At 43.7% G+C, this 22,379-nt stretch overlaps 1 protein-coding gene across 2 annotated transcripts in view; it reads left to right on the top strand.

Moving 5' to 3' along the window:
* ZBTB9 (zinc finger and BTB domain containing 9) overlaps positions 1-8,362 on the top strand; it is a 62,223-nt gene extending 53,861 nt beyond the window's left edge. The window contains exons 4-6 of one of the 2 annotated variants that reach the window (XR_003105380.3): positions 1,573-1,824; positions 6,823-6,928; positions 7,528-8,362. The gene's annotated coding sequence lies outside the window, so the exon portion shown is untranslated. The remainder of the gene's footprint in view (positions 1-1,572; positions 1,825-6,822; positions 6,929-7,527) is intronic. The other variant, XR_003105379.3, reaches the window with a different exon arrangement.
* The last annotated feature ends 14,017 nt before the right edge of the window (positions 8,363-22,379 follow it).

Here is a 22,379-nt window from a genome sequence, read left to right as displayed (position 1 = left end):
TCAAAAAATTTGATTCCTCTAGGTACCTCATATAAGTGGAATCAAACAGAGTTTGTCCTTTTGTGATTGTCTTACTTCAAGAGCATAACGTCCTCAAGGTTCACCCATGTTGTAGCATGTATCACAATTTTCTTCATTTTTAAGCCCAAATAACATCCGCTTTTTTTGTTTGTTTATACATATATATATCACACTGTTTATCCAGTCATCTATTGACTACCTGGGTTGCTTTCACCTTCGGCTATTGTTAAAACAGTGCTATGAACACGGGTGTGCAACTATCTACTGGAACCCCCTGTTTTCAGTTCTTTTGGGTATCTACCAAGAAGCAAAATTGCTGGATCATATGGTAGTTCTATCTTTAATTTTTCAGAAGAACTGCCATACCATTTTCCACAGCAGCTGCACTCGCGCTGCTCAGGGTTCCAATTTCTCCACAGCCTCGCCACCACCGGTTATTTTCTGTTTTTTTTCATAATAGCCATCCTAATGGGTGTGAAGTGGTATCTCACTGTGGTTTTGATTTGCATTCCCCTAATGACTAGTGATGTTTAGCTTCTTTTCATGTGCTTATTAGTTATTTGCATATCTTCTTTTGGAGAAATGTCTATTGGAGTCCTTTACCCATTTTTTTTAATGGAGCTTTTTTGTTGTTGAACTGTAGGAGTACTTTATATGTTCTGGATATCTTTCAATTTTTAAAAACTTCTAAAAAAGACTTTTGCATGGAAAATTTAACTGCAGCAGTAAACATTCTGCCATTCTTATTTCCTTTACCAGGTCTTTGTGTTTTTTTTTGGCATGTGGGATCTTAGTTCCCTAACCAGAGACTCAAACTGTGCCTCCTACATTGGAAGTGCAGAGCCTCAACCATTGGACCACTGGGGTGGTCCCCATCTATCAGATCTTGATGACTGAGAATATCTCAAAAAGATTTCTTACAGCTGGATCAGGATCTTGGAGTTTTGTTTTTTTTTTTTTTTTTGCTCTTTATATTGACATAGTGATAAATCTACAAGGTATTAGATCTTCATATCTGGAGTTAAAACAGCATCACAGAAATTCCCTGGTGGTCCAGTGGCTAGGATTCCCCGCTTCCACTGTTGGGGACACATGTTCAATCCCTGGTCAGGGAACTAAAATCCTGCAAGCTTTGAGGTGAGGTGAAAAAAATAGAACAAATAAAGCATCCAGGTGAATTTTAAAAAAGAAAAATAACATTACAGGCTGAATGTAAAAGGAAAGCATATAAGCAAAGTCAAGCAGGAGAGCTGGTCTCTCTTAGATCATCTTGGCCCCTCCTAAAGGCCACATTTTTCCACGAATCAGAATAGGAAACTCTAGGAAAGAGACTTTGTAGCCAGGGAAAATGCTAAGGTCCATCACTTAATATTACAGTTATTTTGGTTTCATGGAAAACATCCTTGGGAAAATATTTCTATAGTGGAAAGGCAGTGGAAATTGCACTTTCTACCAAAAATGAACTGCAGCTATTAATGGGACAAATTTTTTTAAGTTTCCAATGTGATCTGAGTCACCTACTAGTACCACTCTCTCCTTTCACACTAACAGAAACACATTGCATTCAGGGTGAGCAAGTGCTCACCTAAAAAGACCACATCTGGGACTTTCCCGGCAGTCCGGTGGTTAGGAATCCACCTGCCAATGCAGCGGACCAGGGTTTGCTCGTGCACCACAGCTACAGAAATCTACTTGCACTGGAGCCCAAGCCCCACAGAGACACCGCAGTGAGAAGCCCGCGCACCGCAACTGGAGAGTAGCCCCTGCTCGTAGCAACAAAGACCCAGCACAGCCAAAAACTAAGTAAATAAATAAATATTTTTTTAAAATAAAAAGACCACGTCCCCCAGTCTCTCCCATGTCAGAGCTGGTTCCAGGGTATGGTTCTGTCCATGAGATGAAAGCGGGAGTCACCGGATACAACTTGCAGAAAGCTCTCCAAAGCCTTTGAAATGTGATACTTTGTTAGAAATACAGAATCCTAGGGAAAATGCCAGCTCTTCACCTGGAAGCTATCTACTATGTAGAAGGAAGACAAACCCCTGTGTACTAGTCAACAAAGGTATGGATGAGGAGACCCTGACATCCATGGTCTTTGATGCAGCTTGGAAGGCTGCAGTATAGACAGTCGTATCCAAACAGGTTTTAACAGGCTACCACCTGGCTTGCTGACCCTGCTTATTAAGATCAAAGCCCCCTTTCTGAATTCAGTGATATAGTTTGATTTTCCACATACTTTCTTAGAGGGAAAAGATGTGTGACCAACTTGCAGAAATAGTCTTGTTTGCTTGCCAGATATATTTCTCATTGTAAATCTGCAAGTTGGTGAACTATAACAGCTTGGAAGTTACATAAATGTCCAACAATAGGGAATCAGTTAAGAACAAAATTCATTATAGTGCATATATATAAGGCGATGCAGGCGTTAAAAAACATGACGTAAAAGAGTAGATACTGCCATGGGAAAATGTTCACAAATGAGGATGTTTAGAAAATCAGGTTATAAAACAGATGTACCAAATGATCCCAGCTATGTTTAAAAATATATATACTCAGGGCAGAAAAAACCTGGTAGAATCTTACTAACATGGGGTTATGTCTCAGGGTGCAGTTAGAGATGATTCGTGTTATTTTGTAATTTTATAAATTTATGTCTTTGTTTTTGTGTATTTTCCACTTTCTGTCATGAATAAGAATTACTTCTACAATCGGAAAAGAAGCAATTATGTCATTTTAAAATGCTAATTTAAAAAATTATCGTTTGGATGACCTTAGGCAAGATAATCAACCTCTCCATGCCAATTACTTTAACTGTAAAATAGGGATAAAAGCACCTCCCCCTTAAGGTTACCCAGACAGGTAAATGCTTCACTTAGAGCAGCCCTGGGCAGGCGGGCGTTGCTCAGCGATGGTTAGTGGGTAGCGCTGAAATGAAAATAGCATAGTTTTGCAGATATGCCAGTCTGTCTCACCTGGGGGGACCCTGCTTATCAAACCAGGCCGAGAGACCAGCAGGCTTCTCCCTCCTGTGAACAATAGGTAACAGACAGAAAAGGAAGCTTAGAGCTGAGCTGACAAATTTGCAGTTCTTTAGGCTATAAAGGTGAATGTGAGTGAAGCAGCTGAAATCGGACAAATTGGTGGGAGGTTACGGCTCCCTGGCAGAGAAGGCAATGGCACCCCACTCCAGTACTCTTGCCTGGAAAATCCCATGGATGGAGCAGTCAGGAAGGCTGCAGTCCATGGGGTCGCTGAGCGTCAGACATGACTGAGCAACTTCCCTTTCACTTTTCACTTTCATGCATTGGAGAAGGAAATGGCAACCCACTCCAGTGTTCTTGCCTGGAGAATCCCAGGGACGGGGGAGCCTGGTGGGCTGCCGTCTATGGGGTCGCACAGAGTCGGACACGACTGAAGCGACTTAGCAGCAGCAGCAGCAGTATGGCTCCCTGGAGACGGGGGACTGCCCAGAAGTACCTCAGTTCAGTTTACTTATTGACTGATTGATTGATGTATAGTTGATTTACAATGGTGTGTTATAATTCAACTCATTTGGCTTCTTCATTTCTGTAAATTAATTCATTTACTGGCAGTGCCGGGTCACTGCCGCTGCTCACCAGCTTTCTCTAGCTGCAATGAGCTGGGTCTACTCTTGATTGTAGTGCTCAGCTTTCTCATCACAGTGGTTTCTCTTGTGGAGCATGGGCTTTAGGGCACAGGGGTTTCAGTGGTTTTGGTGGCTGGGCTTAGCCCTGTGGCATGTGAGATCCTCCTGGACCAGGAATTGAACCTGGGTCCCCTGCATTGGCAGGCATATTCTTTACCAAAACTGTCTACTTAGGTGGCAGGAAGAGTTCTCTTCAAAACACTGGATCTTAAGTAAATAACTCAAAGATGCATTTCAAGGTTCGACTGCACACAAGTTTGGGGTCTCCCTCTCTGGACATCCTGGACAGAAGGGAAGGCAGCAGTGATGAGCTGATCTGTGACTCTCAGTTCCTTGGTCCCTCCTGAGATTCCTGACCCCATACCAGCCTGGGGGAGGGCAGGAGAGGGTCTGAGCAGAAGCTCCACATGGACTCAGCGGGCCAAGGGCCACCCCATGAGCCAGCCTCTGCTCCCCTTTCCTCACTAGACCCCAGGGCTTATGGGTCAGCCACTGGCTCAAAACCCAGTGGTACAGCAGTGATAGCAGAGGTCATGATTACAGACCTAAAGAGCTTGTGAATGGCTGCGATCAGCTGGGGTTTAAGTTTGATGTGTGTTCCACCTAACAAGAATCTTCCACATTTGACAGATGGAAAACAGGATTCCATTACATCCCCATGTTCCGTTTGATAATTATCCTATTCAGCCCTTTTCCTTTCTTGGTTGTGAAGTTTGAGCTTCTCAGATTTGCCTTTCTTTTCCCTCCTCCTGTCCTAACTATCAGAACTACCAGGATTCCAAGTCTGACTTTGCTGGTGAAAAAGTCTCAGCAAGGAGAAAAAAAGTTTCTCTATTCTCCTATAGCTGCTGAAGAGCAAATACTATTCAGGATTGTAAAGCTGCTCTTGCCAAGGTTATTGTTAAGTAGTCTTTCAAGACCCCTGGACTTCAGAGATTGTTACTATTAATATATGCTGCGAAAGTGATCTTTAACTTTTAAAGTCTCTGATTCTGATTGGTTACTCGATAATTTGTAGTCCTGGAGGCACTGGTTAAACAGATATACAAGGTTTTCTGGAAGGTGTGATTTTCATTCTTAAGCCAGGAAAGGGTCAGTGTTGGCAACCTCCTCTATTCATAAGACCGTGGAGACAAAAATTAATAAAAACAATAACTTTATTAGATTTAGTTGTTAAACAAAAGTCTAATCACTTTTTAAAAATATTTGTTTTTATTTATTTATTTGGCTGCTCCGGGTCTTAGTCAGGGCACACAGGATCTTTGATTCTCCAGCTGTGGCACGTGGAATCTTTTGTTGCAGCATGCACACTCTTAGTTGGGGGCTTGTGGGATCTAGTTCCCTGACCAGGGATCGAACCCAGGCCCCCTGCACTGGGAGTGGGAGTCTTAGCCACTGGGCCACCAGGGAAGTCCCCAAAGTCTAATCAATGTAAGTCGAATGTTTAGGTTAACCTTATCAGCAATAAAGCCACAACTGTTAAATGTCTGGTGGTTGGAGTTATCCTTTTACCTTTAGGAAACCTGTGGAGAGGGTGAACCCAAGTTGTCTCTCTTGCACAGAAGCACATCCGTCCAGCACTACAGCCAGGGCCAATTCCTCAGCAACCAGGAGTGCCTTAAACAGGCGAGGACTCTTGGTCCTCCACGAAACCAGGGAAGGTCTCCATCTTCAAAGGCCAAAACAGCCTTTCCTGTTGAGAGAACTTTCCAGTCCTCTTCCCATTCCCCTGGAAACAGGATTTCAGTTACTGTTCAGAGATCGATGTCAGGCTGCGGCAGTGAGAGTGACAAATCCTAATCACGGGACACAGGGACCAGTGGCCAGTGACAAGGCCGTGACCCATCAACTGTGTAGAAATGAATTTTCAGAGGTGGGAAGTCCGGGTAGACAGACACATAGGTCGGCCAAGAGAGAAAGAGACACACCCTCGTGGTTGTTTGACTCACTTCTGTGGGGCATTGCTTCCAGGTTTCTCTTGGCCAATCATCTTGCTTTGCCTGGTTCTGAGTCCATGTTTAGTGTATCTCAGGGGCCTTCCGTGTGTGCACACACATCTCAGCCCAGGCGGACTCCAGCGGAGAGGCCTGGGAGTAGGCTGCCATCACTTACTACAAGGTGCCGCTCTCTCCCTTCCTGACCATCAGGGAGACTTTCTGCGCATGTGTAGTCAGGAAGGTCTCCTTGATGTCAAGAATGAGGACTATGTGGACTTTCACCTCTTAACTGGGCAGGGCTGAGCTCTTCTCTCGCTCCTGCTATTTTGGAGTATCTGTTCACAAACTGTGGCCGCCCAGCCTGGGGTCCACCTACCTTCTGCCTCAGCTTCACCAAGAGGACGGAGGTGAGGAGGGCTGTTAGAGGTCCTGTCACCATCACACAGACACCTTTTCTCAGTCCAGGGTCAGAACAGAGACCACTGGCTTCAGAACCAGCAGATTATTTGAACATGGAGGTTCTGAGAATGTGGGGATTCTCTATCCAAGAGCCATTCTCAATTCTGCTTCTATTTCCAAAGGAAACTGACAATGCAACTTCGAAATAGAGCACACAAAAACTGTAAATGCTACACTCTGCTCGCTTAGAAATCCTAAGTCCATTGGGCCCTGATGTAGGTGTTAAGAGACCCCCACCTTGAGTTTTCCTTCATAGGAACCATGAACCAGAGTGAGACCTGAGAGAGAAAGGCTGGATAATCGCTGGCAATCGTAAGATCAACCAGGAGGAGCCTATGTTCTTACGAATGAGCCTATATCCTTAACAACGGAACTCATGTTGCTTTGGAATTACTATAAACAGCACAAGTTGAAGGCAGGGCAGGTCAGTGGCCCCAGGACCTTCCTGCAGTCACCCATCTGGCTCAGGTTCTTTGTCCAGCCCTTGTGTCCAGGCACACAAGGCCTCCCCTTTTTCCAAATGGCTTAACACTTCAGGTTTATAAACTGCAAACCCTATTTGTAAGCAAGGAAGAGGGTCAGTATGTCAAGAAATCAGGGTATCAGGGCAACTCTGCTGGGGAGCCCCCTGATGCCAGGGCCCCAATTAAGAAGACTGTCCTCCTCTTTGTCCCTGCCACTGGCTCCTTCCTGCAGGCTCTAGATACTCACTTCCTTCCTTCTGTCCTTTCTCCCTAGAACAAGCTGAAGACTTTCCAGATTTTGGCTTTTCTGCTGTCCACTCTCACCTAAAAAATCTTAGATAAAAATTTTCTGCTGGTCACTATGGAAATACAGACAACGGGTAAGTAAAGTCTTGTCTTTATGGTTGACCCTTGAACATGGCGTTAAGGGGCACCAATTCTCGGAGAGTCAAAAATCCCCTATAACTATAGAGTGAGGCCACACTACCCATGGTTCCGCATCTGTGTATTCAACCAACCACAGATCAAGAAGTACTGCAAGAGGTATTTAGGGAAAGATCTGGCTTATAAATGAATCTGTTCAAACCCAAGTTGTTCAAAGGTCTACCGTATTTCTGGTTTTCATTTATTTATTTATTTGGCTGCCCTGGGTCTTAGTTGTGGCATGTGGGATCTAGTTCCCTGATCAGAGATCGGACCCAGGCCCCCTGCATTGGGAGCTCAGAGTCTTAGCCACTGGACAACCAGGGAAGTTCCCGGTTTTAAGATGCTTTTTTAAGATGCTATCCTGGGAATCTCTTATCACTCCATTCTTAACTACTTTCTCCAACTCTTGGCGTGGGAACTCACAGTAAGAGGGGCTGGCAAAGGAGTCTTCCACCTTAATGTCCCCCCCTCCATCTAATCTAATTAAATAATTCTGTTACATGATTACAGTAACAAAAGGCACTAAGGATTCGTTTTGTTTTTCTTTTTTCAGCTATGCCACACAGCTTGCAGGATCTTAGTTCCCTGACCAGTGATCAAAACTGTGCCCCCCTGCAGTGGAAGCACAGAGTCCTAAACAGTGGACTGCCAAGGAATTCCCAGCAGACATCTATTATATTTTGGGAATTTGGAGAAATATACTCTCTCTGAGGCCGGGAAACCAGTGTGGTCCTGGTGAGGACATCTTTTTTGTATGACTGTGTGCAAGTGTGTTCAGCAGCTCAGTTGTGTCCAACTCTTTTTAACTCTAAGGACTGTAGCCCACCAGGCTCCTCTGTCCATGGGATTCTCCAGGCAAGAATACTGGAATGGCTTGCCATGCCCTCCTTCAGGGGATCTTCCGGACCCAGGGATCCAACCCGCATCTCCTGCATTGCAGGTGGATTCTTTACCCACTGAGTCACCTGGGAAGCCCTTTGAGTGCTTGGGATGACATGAAAGACAACAGCAGTGGACAGCCACCCTAGAAACCTACCAGTAGCTCCCAGGCCTGTGATCCTGTTTATAAAGAACTGCAGGTATAAGAAAGGCAGTAACTGAGAATGCTCAAAAACTGCACACTTTTAACAGATAAGAATCTGGAGACATGAGTTGAGGAGTAGAAATATCTTGCCTCAGGGCCAAGGAGCCCCTCAATGGTTTCTGTCTTTCCTGGGGGATCAAGAAACCTACGGCTTCAGCCAGCAACACTCTCACCAGAGTAAGTGTGTGTGCGTGCTCAGATGTGAAGCCGGTTGCCATTTCCTGCTCCAGGGGATCTTCCCGACCCAGTGATCAAACCCTCCTCTCTCGCAATGGCAGGCAGATTCTTTCCCATTGAGCCACCAGGGAAGCCCTTATACCAATAAGTGGAAGTCAAAGTCACTCAGTTGTGACATTCTGAAGTAAGTGGGTAGCCATTCCCGTCTCCAGGGGATCTTCCCTGACTCAGGGATCAAACCCTGGTTTCCTGCATTGCATGCAGATTCTTTACTGTCTGAGCCACCAGGGAAGTCAATAAGGGACACCGGCAAATTCCAAGCCTTTTGCCTGACATAAAAAGAAATAAAGCAGAAAAGAAATACAGACAGAAAAAACAAATGCAGACCAAAAAAAAAAATTAGAAACTTAAGCTCAGAGGTCTACTTGGACAAATTCTGGAAGCTTTCCAGTCCCTGAAACATTTCATAGCACAGGAGAGGGGGAAGGCAGAAGGAAGATCCATTAGAAAAAAAGCAGTTAAGCCTTCCAGTTAGACCAATTGTGGGTCAGAGGAAAGTCCTTACTCAGTGTGATAACAATTCCAAAATTCTTGGGCATCAAGTCTATATAGAGGGCCTCTTGAGGGGAGTCCAGAGGCTTCCGCTCTTTGTATCTGAAGTCCATGGCTACATCATCCAAGGTCAGGCTCCTGGAACTGGAGGTTTGTCCAGTATGGCCCAGGGTCATCCCATCACCTGCTTCGCCAAGGATCAGCAGGGTTGGAAACTTGAGAAGTGGGAGATGGACAGGGACCACTGAAGGGGCAGAACCCCGGTGACCCCAAGCCTGGGGGCTTGGTAACACACTGTTACCTGGGGCGCAGGCAGCATTGGGAGGCGAGGTCAAGGGGTGCACAGGGGGGTAGAACGCAGCCAGCATGTCCTCTGCACAGATTCTATCAATGCCTGTCCAGCTATCAAACGTGGTGTCACCAGCCGACCACCTCGGGCTCCGCCCCCAGCCGACTTCCGGTCCTCTCCGGGGTGCGTGGAAGACCCTGAGTATCTGTGGGCAGCGTGGGATGTGTGGGTACCGCAGGTCCGGGCCTTAACCTGAAACGTGCTGCCCGGACGCTGCTGCAAGGCTTGGCCTAGTCACATTTTAAGTAAGTCATCTTTCAAAATGCTTTTACCCAGTGTAATTACCACTGGACACCTAAAAAATAATAATAAATAGAAACAAAAACAGCACTGATATCCCTAACATACGGAAATAACGTATGTTATCTTAGTGAATTTTACTCTGATGATATTCTACACATATTTTGATGTTTTTGTGTTTTTATCATCTCCAATTTTCACACTTAATTCTTTCACGGGAGCACTCCTTCTCCACATCCTGTGCTATGACCCAGGTAATAATTGCCCATTTACTGGATCATCATCCTTTGTACACAGAAGAACTGTACAAAAAAGATCTTCATGACCCAAATAATCATGATGGTGTGATCACTCTCCTAGAGCCAGACATCCTGGAATGTGAAGTCAAGTGGGCCTTAGAAAGCATCACTATGAACAAAGCTAGTGGAGGTGATAGAATTCCAGTGGAGCTATTCCAAATCCTGAAAGATGATGCTGTGAAAGTGCTGCACTCAATGTGCCAACAAATTTGGAAAACTCAGCAGTGGCCACAGGACTGGAAAAGGTCAGTTTTCATTCCAATCCCAAAGAAAGGCAATGCCAAAGAATGCTCAAACTACCGCACAATTGCACTCATCTCACACGCTAGTAAAGTAATGCTCAAAATTCTCAGGCTTCAGCAATATGTGAACCTAGAACTTGAGATGTTCAAGCTGGTTTTAGAAAAGGCAGAGGAACCAGAGATCAAATTGCCAACATCCTCTGGATCATGGAAAAAGCAAGAGAGTTCCAGAAAAACATCTATTTCTGCTTTATTGACTATGCCAAAGCCTTTGACTGTGTGGATCACAATAACCTATGGAAAATTCTGAAAGAGATGGGAATACCAGACCACCTGACCTGCCTCTTGAGAAACCTGTATGCAGGTCAGGAAGCAACAGTTAGAACTGGACATGGAACAACAGACTGGTTCCAAATAGGAAAAGGAGTACGTCAAGGCTGTATATTGTCACCCTGCTTATTTAACTTCTATGCAGAGTACATCATGAGAAACGCTGAGCTGGAGGAAGCACAAGCTGGAATCAAGATTGCCGGGAGAAATACCTCAGATATGCAGATGACACCACCCTTGTGGCAGAAAGTGAAGAAGAACTAAAGAGCCTCTTGATGAAAGTGAAAGAGGAGAGTGAAAAAGTTGGCTTAAAGCTCAATATTCAGAAAATGAAGATCATGGCATCCAGTCCCATCACTTCATGGCAAATAGATGGGGAAACAGTGGAAACAGTGGCTGACTTTATTTTTCTAGGCTCCAAAATCACTGCAGATGGTGACTGCAGCCGTGAAATTAAAAGACGCTTACTCCTTGGAAGGAAAGCTATGACCAACCTAGACAGCATATTCAAAAGCAGAGACATTACTTTGCCAACAAAGGTCCGTCTAGTCAAGGCTATGGTTTTTCCAATGGTCATGTATGGATGTGAGAGTTGGACTATAAAGAAAGCTGAGTGCCAAAGAACTGATGCTTCTGAACTGTGGTGTTGGAGAAGACTCTTGAGAGTCCCTTGGACTACAAGGAGTTCCAACCAGTCCATCCTAAAGGAGATCAGTCCTGAGTGTTCATTGGAAGAACTGATGTTGAAGCTGAAACTCCAATACTTTAGCCACCTGATGTGAAGATTTGACTCATTGGAAAAGACCCTGATTTTGGGAAAGATTGAAGGCAGGAGGAGAAGGGAATGACAGAGGATGAGATGGTGGGATACATCACCGACTCGATGGACATGGGTTTGGGTGGACTCTGGGAGTTGGTGATGGACAGGGAGGCCTGGCATGCTGCGGTTCATGGGGTCGCAAGGAGTTGGACATGACTGAGCGACTGAACTGAACATCCTTTATCTACTCATTCTATGTCAGATCACCTGGATTGGTCTGGGAGTGCCAGCCTTCTTTAGAGTGGTGACACAGTTTGTTTACCTGTCCTCTGGGAGGTGCTCAAGCTCATTTTTGTGTTTTCTCCATAAAGCTCTTGAAGATCGTGCCAGTTCTTACTCAGCCTCTCTCTACTCAAAGGTGGACCTTCTTATTATCTAGCTTTCCAGAAGAGTTTAACTTTTCTAAAGCAATTTGTTAGTTTTGGACAGGTGGATCCTTTGAGTTTTGAATTTGAGTCGTGTTGGCTGCTAGAAAGCTTAAAGCAAGTCTTCTGGATCAAGAATATACAACTTTAGCATGTGTATTTTTTTGTATTGCTAGTGGTAGTCTTAGCCCCTCTCCCACTTTGCAGATTTTGTTTTTTATCCTTTTGCCTTATACTTCTTCTTTAAGTGTTTTTTTTTTTTAATTTCTAAAAAAATTATGTATTTACTTATTTTTGGCTGTGCTGGGTCTCCATTGCTCCCCACAGGCTTTCCCTAGTTGCAGCGAGCAGGGGCTACTCTTCCCTGCAGTGCGCACGCTTATAGCAGTGTCTTCTCTTGCTGTGGAGCAGAGGGTCTAGGTGTATGGGCTTCACAGGCTGATGTATGTGGGCTCAGTATTTTCGGCTCCCAGGCTCCAGAGCACAGGCTCAACAGTTGTGGCCTACGGGCTTAGTTACCACATGGCATTGCCGACCAGGGATCCCGTCTCCTGCATTGGCAGGTGGATTCTTTACCACTGAGCCACCAGGAAAGCCCTTAAGCATATTTTACCTTTTTCTTTGGTTTAGGCCACTGTGCACCCTTTTGAAACAAGGTAGTATATAAAGGGGAGAAAGAAATGGCAACCCACTGCAGTATTCTTGCCTGGAGAATCTTGTGGACAGAGGAGCCTGGTGGGCTGCTGTCCATAGGGTCGCATAGAGTTGGACATGACTGAAGCGACTTAGCAGCAGCAGCAGTATATAAAGGAATAACTAAAAATGCTCAACAGTTCCCTAGTGTTGAAATAGACAGTTCTAATATTTAACTCTTTGAAATTTTGTCACAGATGAACATTTTTGACCATAAAGGGCTTTTTCTAATAAGGTTTTTCTGTAAGCCAAACTCTTAGAAGATGCTGCGTCAAGATAAAGGATATTCAATGAGTATTTCTTTTTTTTAACTAAATTTTAAAATGATTTATGTATTCGCTTATTTTTGGCAGTGCTGGGTCTTTGTTGCTGAGCACAGCCTTTCTCTAGTTGTGCTAAGCAGGGCCTACTCTCTAGTTGCAATTTGTGGGCTTATTGTTGCAGTCGCTTCTCTTGTTGGGGAGTATGGGTTCTAGGTGCCCGGGCTTCAGTAGTGGCAGCTCCTGGGCCCTAGAACACAGGCTCAGTAGTTGAGGCACACGGGCTTAGTTCCATGTGGCATGTGAGATCTTCCTGGGCCGGGGATAGAACCTATGTCCCCTGCATTGGCAGGTGGATTCTTAACCACTGGACCCCCAGGGAAGTCCTCAGTGAGTATTTCTTGAGGCTTGTGGATGCTGCCGGATAGAGAGATGATTAGGTGAGGGGGAGACACATTTTTTGAGAGTTTATTCAAAGTCAGGTACTTGCCAAACTCCTCACGTTAGTCCTGCTCTCCAAATCCATGAATGTGCAATCCGATAAAAGTTACATAACCATAAAGGACAGGGCCCAGTGAAAGACTTCCCAGTAATAAGGGCTGTCACAGATCAGGGGAAGGGCAATACTGAGAGATGGAGGTAGTCCAATGCCAAGGAGGCGGGCATCCTAGGGACACATCTGAGAGCAGAAAAGACTGTTTTAGTTGCTTCTATTTAAATTAATTTTCAATTAATTAATGTTGTAAATTTACAAACAAATTTTCTTAAGTTTAACTTACCTAACTTTGATGTTCTATTTAGAAATATTATAAATTTTGTGTAAAAATTAGAGCAAGAGCTTGTTCCTTGATTAATGTTCAATTAGTCAGTGGATTTGACATATTAGATTTGCTTGAACATTATTCATGCCATTTACAAAGTTAGTTAATTAGGTTCTCTTAAATATTTAAGCTACATTTACAAATTTAATATACTTGCTTTTTTTCAAATGCCTCATAGGACAGATTTACAAGTCAAGCAAGAAAAAAATCTTCTTAATCATGTAATAATTCCCCCAAACCTATTAATTCAAGAGTCTACTTATGGAAAGTCAAGTTATCGTCAAGATTTCAATGCCGTTTACAAATGAAATCAAATTATCTAATAACTTTCAGCTTCAAATCACAAGTCTAAGATAAAGTTTTGTTGTTGTTCACTCGCTAAGTCATGTCCACCCCAAGCTCCTCTGTCCTCTGCTATCTCGTGGAGTTTGCTCAAACTCATGTCCATTGAGTCGGTGATGCTATCCAACCATCTCATCCTCTGCCACTCTCCTCTCCTTTTGCCTTCAATCTTTCCTAGCATCAGGAGCTTTTCCAATGAGTCAGCTCTTCAAATCGGGTGGCCAAAGTATCCTAGCATCAGGAGCTTTTCCAATGAGTCAGCTCTTCAAATCGGGTGGCCAAAGTATGAGAGCTTCAGCTTCAACATCAGTCCTTCCAATGAATATTCAGGACTGATATCCTTTAGGATTGACTAGTTTGATCTCCTTGCAGTCCAAGGGACTCTCAAGAGTCCTTTCCAGCACCATAGTTAGAAAGCATCAATTCTTTGGTGCTCAGTCTTCTTTATGGTCCAACTCTCACATCCAAACAAGACGACTGGAGAAACCATAGCTTTGACTAAACAGACCCTTGACAGCAAAGTGGTGTCTCTGGTTTTTAATACACTGTCTAGGTTTGTCACAGCTTTCCTTACAAGGAGCAAGTGTTTTTTAATTTCATGCCAGTCACTGTGAGCTGTGATTCTGAAACTCAAGAAAATACAGTCTGTCACTGCTTCTACTTTTTCCCCTTTTACTTGCCAAAAAGTGATGGGACTGGATGCGACAATCTTAGTTTTTCATACTGAGTTTCAAGCCATTTTTTCTACTTTCTTCTTCCACCTTCATCAAGAGGCTCTTTAGTTCCTCTTCACTTTTTGTCATTAGAGTGGTGTCATCTGCATATCTGAGGTTGTTGATATTTCTCCCAGCAATCTTGATTCCAGCTTGTGATTCATCCAGCCCAGCATTTTACATGATGTACTCTGCATATAAGTTAAACAAGCAGGCTGACAATAGACAGCTTTGACATACTCCTTTCCCCCAATTTGGAACCAGTAGGATGTTCCATGTCCAGTTCTAACTGTTGCCTCTTGACCCATGTACAGATTTCTTAGGAGATAGATAAGGTGGTCTGGCACTCCCATCTCTTTAGGAATTTTCCACAGTTTCTTGTGATCCACACAGTCAAAGGCTTTAGTGTAGTCAATGAGGCAGAAGTACATGTTTTTCTGGAACTTCCTTGCTTTCTCCATGATCCAACGCGTGTTGGCAATTTGATCTCTGCTTCCTCTGCCTCTTTGAAACCCAGCTTGTACATCAGGAAGTTCTCAGTTCATGTACTGCTGAAGCCTAGCTTGAAGGATTTTGAACATAACTTTGCTAGCATGTGAAATGAGCACAATTACAGTGTAGTTTGAATATTCTTTGGTATTGCCCTTCTTTGGGATTGGAATGAAAACACTTTTTCCAGTCTGTGGCCACTGATGAGTTTTCCAAATCTGCTGACATACTGACTGGGGCACTTCAACATCATCTTTTAAAATTTTAAATAGCTCAGCCAAAAATAGAAGGAAAAAAAGGAAAAAAAAATAGCTCAGCTGGAATTCCATCACCTCTGCTAACTTTGTTTGTAGTAATACTGCATAAGGCCCACTTGACTTCACACTCTAGGATGTCTGGCTCTAGGTGAGTGACCACACAGTCGTGGTTGTCCAGTTCATTAAGATCTTTTTTGAATAGTTTTGTGTATTCTGGCCACCTCTTCTTAATCTCTTCTGCTTCTTTTAGGTCCTTACCAATTCTGTCCTTTATTGTGCCCATCCTTGCATGAAATACTTCCTTTCTATCTCTAATTTCTTGATGAGATCTCTAGTCTTTCCCATTCTATTATTTCCCTCTAATTTTTCTGCATTGTTCCTTTAGGAAGGCCTTCTTATCTCTCTTGGCTATTCTCTGGAACTCTACATTCAGCTGGGTATATCTTTCCCTTTCTCCCTTGCCTTTCACTTCCCTTCTTTCCTCAGCTATTTCTAAAGCCTCCTCAGATAACCACTTTGCCTTCTTACGTTTCTTTTTATTTGGGACGGTTTAGGTACTGCCTCCTGTACAATATTATGAACCTCCATCCATAGTTCTCCAGGCATTCTGTCTACCAGATCTAATCCCTTGAATCTATTGGTCACCTCCACAGTATAATCATAGGGATTTGATTGAGGTCATCCCTGAATGGCCTAATGGTTTTCCCTACTTTCTTCAATTGAAGCCTGAATTTTGCAATAAGGAGCTCATGATCTGAGCCACAGTCAACTCCAGGTCTTGTTTCTGCTGACCGTATGAAGCTTCTCCATCTTTGACTCAAAGAACATAATCAGTCTGATTTTGGTATTTGTTGAAAAGGATGTTTGATATGACCAGTGTGTTCTCTTGGCAAAACACTGTTAGTCTCTGCCCTGCTTCATTTTGTACTCCAAGGCCAAAATTGCCTGTTATTCCAGGTATCTCTTGACTTCTTTTGCATTTCAACCCTCTATTATGAAAAGGACATCTTTTTTTGGTATTAGCTCTAGAGGGTGTTGTAGGTCTTCACAGAACCAATCAACTGCAGTTTCTTTGGCATCAATAGTTGGAGCACAGATTTGGATTACTGTGCTGTTGAATGGTTTGCCTTGGAAATAAACCAAGATCATTCTGTCGTTTTTGAGATTTCATCCAAGGACTGTGTTTTGAACTCTTGTTGACTATGAGGGCTACTCCATTTCCTCTAAGGGATTCTTGCCCACAGGAGGAGATATATTGGTTGTCTGAATTAAATTCGCCCATTCTCACCCATTTTAACTCACTGATTCTTAAGAAGCTAATGTTCATTCTTGCTACCTCCTGCTCGACAATGTCCACTTTGTCCTTTATGGGTCACAGTCTTGTCGTGGCAACGGGGCTTGCATAACTCAATGAAGCTATGAACCATGACAGGCAGGGCTACCCAAGATGAGTCACAGTGAAGAGTTCTGACAAAATGTGGTCCCCTGGAGGAGGAAATGGCAACCCACTCCGATATTCTTGCTTAGAGAACCCCATGGACAGTATGAAAAGACAAAAAGATAAACACCAGAAGATGAGCCCCCCAGGTTGGAAGGTGTCCGATATGCTACTGGGGAAGAGTGTAGAGCAATTATTAATGGCTCCAGAAAGAATGAAGCAACTGGGCCAAAGTGGAAACGATGCTCTGTTGTGGATATGTCTGGTGGTGAAAGTAAAGCCCAGTGCTGTCAAGAACAGAAGCATTCAGGAAAGGGCAGGAGAGAGGAGACTCCAGTCCACACGCCTTACCAAATTCCCAGAATCATTCTCACTGGACTCCATCCTGGATGAGTGATGTGTGCCACCAGGAAGGACACTGAGTTGGAGTCATTGGCCAGAGACAACCCAGAAACTGAAACCGTTTACCTCAGACTGGGACTTGAACCCTTGTGCTAGGACTCAAACCCAGCCAAAACCCATGGTTTCAGGCCCTAATGAAGCTCCGGTTCTTGACGTCTCATCACAGAAAAAATTCAGTGAGAGACAAAGTGATAGGTAAGAAGTGGGTTTATTCAGATTCAGAGAGAAGCGCACTCCACAGACAGAGTGTGGGCCATTGCAGAGGGCAAGTGAAGCCACAAAATGTGGCATGGTTAGTTTTTATGGGCTAGTTAATTTTACCTCCTAATAAGTGGAAGGATTATTCCAATTGTTTTGGGGAAGGGCTAGAGATTTCCAGTAATTGGGCCACCACCCACTCCCTGGTCTTTTGACAGTGGCTTGGAACTGTCATAGGGCTTCCCTGGTAGCTCAACTGGTAAAAAATCCACCTGCAATGCAGGAGACCCTGATTTGATTCCTGGGTTGGGAAGATCCACTGGAGAAGGGATAGGTTACCAACTCCATTATTCTTGGGCTTCCCTGGTGGCTCAGATGGCAAAGAATCCACCTACAAGGTGGAAGACTTGGATTTGATCCCTGGGTTGGGAAGATCCTCTGGAGAAGGGAATGGCTACCCACTCCAGTATTCTGGCCTGGAAAATTCCATGGTATAGTCCATGGACCATAAAGAGTTGGGTACGACTTTCACTTTCACTTTTGGAGCTGTCATGGCACCTCTGGCATGTCATTAGCTTGCCAGTTGACGTTCAAAGACTTATCTGCCAGCTTGGACTCATCTGATTCTAATCGGTTTATATTGTGTCCTTGGGCTATGCCATTCTTTCAAAAGTTGTGCCCTGCCCTTTTCTCTCCTGTTATAAGGCCAACTCCATCACCATAAAACCCAAGACTGTGAGCCATGTGGCAGAGCAGTTCTCCTGGGTTCCCTCGCCCTGCTGCTATCTGCCCGGGCACCCCTTCGCAGTAAAGTCTTTTGCTTTTTTTGCATGTCTTTTGATTGTTAGACAAGAGCCCACTCTTAGGCCCTGGAAGGAGTTACCTTCCTGCAACAGATTGGGGAGCCACTCTGAAGGAGAAAAACCAGGTCTCATCAAGGAATATTCCCCAACCCCAGAGAAGGGGGACCTGGCTGGATTTGCCTAGCTGATTTTGTTACCAAGTCCAAGCTCACTCTGCTCACTGCACAAGAGGCCAATGAATCTGAGAGATGAGGTGTTTAGGACAGAAAATGACTTTATTTGAAAAGTCAGCTGACGTAAAGATGGCAGGCTAATGTCTCAAAATAACCATCTTGTCGGTGCCTGGACACCAGTTTCTTTTATAAAACAGAGGGGAAGGAGTTGAGGAAGTAAAGTTAAAAGGCCATTATCTTGCAAGTATCTCCTGGAATCCTGTGTGGATCACAACAAACTGTAGAAAATTCTTAAAGAGATGGGAATACCGGACCACCTTACCTGCCTCCTGAGAAATCTGTGTGCAGGTCAAGAAGCAACAGTTAGACCCGGACATGGAACAAACAGACTGGTTCCAAATCAGGAAAGGAGTACGTCAAGGCTGTAAATGGTCACCCTGCTTATTTAACTTATATATAGTACATTATGCGAAATTCCAGGCTGGATGAAGCACAAGCTGAACTCAAAACTGCCAGGAGAAATATCAATGACCTCAGATATGCAGATGACACCACCCTTAGGGCAGAAAGCGAAGAACTGAAGAGCCTTCTGATGAAAGTGAAAGAGGAGAGTGAAAAAGCTGGCTTAAAGCTCAATATTCCGAAAACAAAGATCATGGTATCCAGTCTCATCACTTCATGGCAAATAGATGGGGAAACAATGGAAACAGTGACAGACTTTATTTTCTCGGACTCCAAAATCACTGCAGATGGTGATTGCAGCCATGAAATTAAAAGACACTTGCTCCTTGAAAGAAAAGCTATGACCAACCTAGACAGCATATTAAAAAGCAGAGACATTACTTTGTCAACAAAGGTCCATCTAGTCAAAGCTATGGTTTTTCCAGTAGTCATATATGGATGTGAGAGTTGGACCATAAAGAAGGCTGAGCACTGAAGAATTGATGCTTTTGAACTGTGGTGTTGGAGAAGACTCTTGAGAGCCCCTTGTACTGCAAGATCAAACCAGTCAGTCCTAAAGGAAATCAGTTCTGAATATTCATTGGAAGGACTGATGCTGAAGCTGAAGCTCCAATAATTTGGCCACCTGATGCAAAGAGCTAACTCATTTGAAAAGACCCTAATGCTGGGAAAGATTGGAGGACAAGGGGACAACAGAGGGTGAGATGGTTGGATGGCATCACTGACTCAATGGACATGAGTTTGAGCAGGCTCCAGGACTTGGTGATGGACAAGGAATGCTGCACTCCATAGAGTTGCAAAGAGTCAGACTGAACTGATCTCTTGGAATGTTTAACTTCAAGGAGGGGATGTGTTAATCTCTTCATTCTTGTAGCCTTTCACAGGTGGGCACCTGTCAGATCTGCCTGTGAGCTGAACAAAGAGCAGGATTCCCCGAGGCAGTCCATTATATATGATTGTAATAACAAAAGCACCAAAGGAAAAAAAAAAAAGGTTAAAGTTAAAGAAACGGATCCACCCCGGAGTCAGAAATGGCCCTTCCCTGCAACAATTTCAGAAGTGTTCTGGACCAGTGATTTCTATATACCAACTTTTCTTCCTTATTCTTCTTCAGAGGAGTGTCTACTGTGATTATTCTGGCCCAGACTCACCATGGTATTTTGGGTGTGTATGAGATAAATAACCTGCCTTTTTTTTTTTTTTAAAATTTTATTTTATTTTTAAACTTTACATAACTGTATTAGTTTTGCCAAATATCAAAATGAATCCGCCACAGGTATACATGTGTTCCCCATCCTGAACCCTCCTCCCTCCTCCCTCCCCATTCCATCCCTCTGGGTCGTCCCAGTGCACCAGCCCCAAGCATCCAGTATCGTGCATCGAACCTGGACTGGCAACTCGTTTCATACATGATATTTTACATGTTTCAATGCCATTCTCCCTAATCTTCCCACCCTCTCCCTCTCTCACAGAGTCCATAAGACTGTTTAGATCATAGGCATTCCATTCAAGAGCTGCATTCAGACCTGATGTAGATCACAAGATCCTGGACCTTGGGCTTAATGTCATGATTGATGCCTCTTTATGGCGTCCTGAAGTGGGGATGAGCATACTTTGCCTGGAGGGAGGACAGAAATAATTGTTGGAGGACAGATTGGTAGGTTGATTTAATTGATGGCTCCAACCCATCACCCTTCCCTATAGCCACATCCTTTGTCCTGTAAATTTGTGGTTTCTTGTGCTAGCTTATGGTGAACGAAGTTGGATTCGTAATCTCAGAAGATTTAGCTTCGGTACCAGAGAACAGCCTTGATCACTCAAGAGCTTTTGGGTAACAGAGTTTTATTAAAGTGAAAAAGGACCGAGAAAGCTTCTGACATAGACATCGGAAAGGGGACGGAGAGTGCCCTCCTTATCAAGGCCTTATATACTTTTACCAGACCCACTCCCACAACATAGGTCTTAACAAGATTAGTCAGAAGGTTCTTGTTAAGAAGGAGAAACATGTCCTCAAGCAAGATACATTGTTATTGTATAACCATTAGCACAGAACTTAAGGAAAAACATACCCTTGAGAAAGATGAGTTTTGTTGTGTAATCATTAGCTCCGGGCTTAAAGAAAATAATGTCTTAAGTGACTAAGACAAAGCAATGCAGAAAAGAAAGTTTGTCCTTTTCTCCTCCAAACCCCATTTTCCTGGAGAGCGGAGGACTCCTTATCAACCTAAGAATTAACTCTCTCATTTGCATAACAGAATCAGAGTCCATTTCCCCACCCTCTTTTTTGAAAAATATTGATTTGACTGCACCTTTATTTAAAATATGTATTTTATATAAAACATATATTGTATATTTATAAAAATATATAAAATAAATGAAAAATATTTATTTATTTGACAGGCCTTATTTGTTGCACTCAGGATCTTTGGTCTTTGCTGTGGCATGGGAGACCTTTAGTTGCAGCATGCAAGATCTAGCTCCCTGATCAGGGATCGAACCCATACCCCCTTCATGGCTAGTATGGACCACCAGGGAAGTCCCTCCGCAACCTCTTGAAGAATTAGAATTTAACCATGTGACCTGCTGTGGCCATTGTAGTAATGTTAGCTGACTTGACGTAAGTAGAGGCTAGATAAAGTGTGATTCTGCTACTTCTCTTGGTCCTCTGTGACGGCCATGAGAACATGTGAATGTGAGGTCATGCCAAGCTTAAGCTGCGGAGGGACATGAATGACGCGTGACGGAAACTGAGCTGGCCCAGCTGAGGTTATCTTAGACAAGCCAGATGGTAGCAGACCTGCTGGTTGATGACGAAGGCAAGAATGTACCCAACTAAGAACAGCTAAGCCTGGCCCAGTCAGCAGAATTGTCCACTTCAACTATAATCTGTGGAAAATAATAAATATTTCCCATGATTTTTGTTTTAAGTTGCTAAGCTTTCCGATAGTTTTGTTACATAGCAATAACTAACTGATACATGGTTATTGGTTATGAATGTACATTTTTTAAAGATTGGGAAAGGACTAGACAAATGTTAAGAAAAATGAATTGTGGTGATTTTTAGTTTTTTCTTCTATTATCCCTAATAACTATGTTTCCCAGTTATAATAAAAAGAAAGCAGAATAACATAATGGTAAAGATCATAGACCTCAGAGAAATCTTAGGTTCTAATATGTTAACTAAAAAAGATGCACAACATGAGAGTTACAAGTTAAGTTTTATTTGGTTCAAAATGAGGACTGCAGCCAACAGCACCTCAGATAGCTCTGAGAAACTGCTCCAAAGAGGTAGTGATGGAAAGGCAATATATATGATTGTGGTGAAGGGGGAGTTCAATACAATCAAGCACTTATTTTATTCATACAAAAAGTTATCTGCTAGTCATGAGGAGCTGATGTCATCATGAAGGGATTTAGTGCTTCTCCAGATATGAGGAGATGTAAGAGGGTCATGAAATCAGGGCCTGAAAATAGGGTGGTGGGTTAGTCCCTAAGTCGTGTCCGACTCTTGGACTCTTGCGACCCCATTGACTGTAGCCTGCCCAGCTCCTCTGTCTATGGGATTCTCTAGGGAAGAATACTGGAGTGGGTTGCCATTTCCTTCTTCAGGGGATCTTCCCAACCCAGGGATCAAACCCGGGTCTCCTGCATTGAAGGCAGATTCTTTACCAACTGAGCTATGAGGTAAGCCCAAATGAGGAGATGCAAAGGGAAATCAGTTCCTGAGAATATATAACTATCTGAAGTCTTGTTTCACCAGTTTCTCTGGAGCACAACATGCCTCACTCTCCACACTGAACTCCCTTCCGGGTGTGTTGCAAGTCAGCAGCCGCGGCAGCACAGGATTCAATCTCTGCAGAGGCAGCTGACAAATGCCCTTGTTGTTTAGTCACTGG

The sequence above is a fragment of the Bubalus bubalis genome, chromosome 2, assembly GCF_019923935.1.
Source record: "Bubalus bubalis isolate 160015118507 breed Murrah chromosome 2, NDDB_SH_1, whole genome shotgun sequence".
NCBI lineage: Eukaryota > Metazoa > Chordata > Mammalia > Artiodactyla > Bovidae > Bubalus > Bubalus bubalis.
Note: the sequence above shows the minus strand (reverse complement) of the source record. Positions and strands in the feature narration are given on the sequence as shown.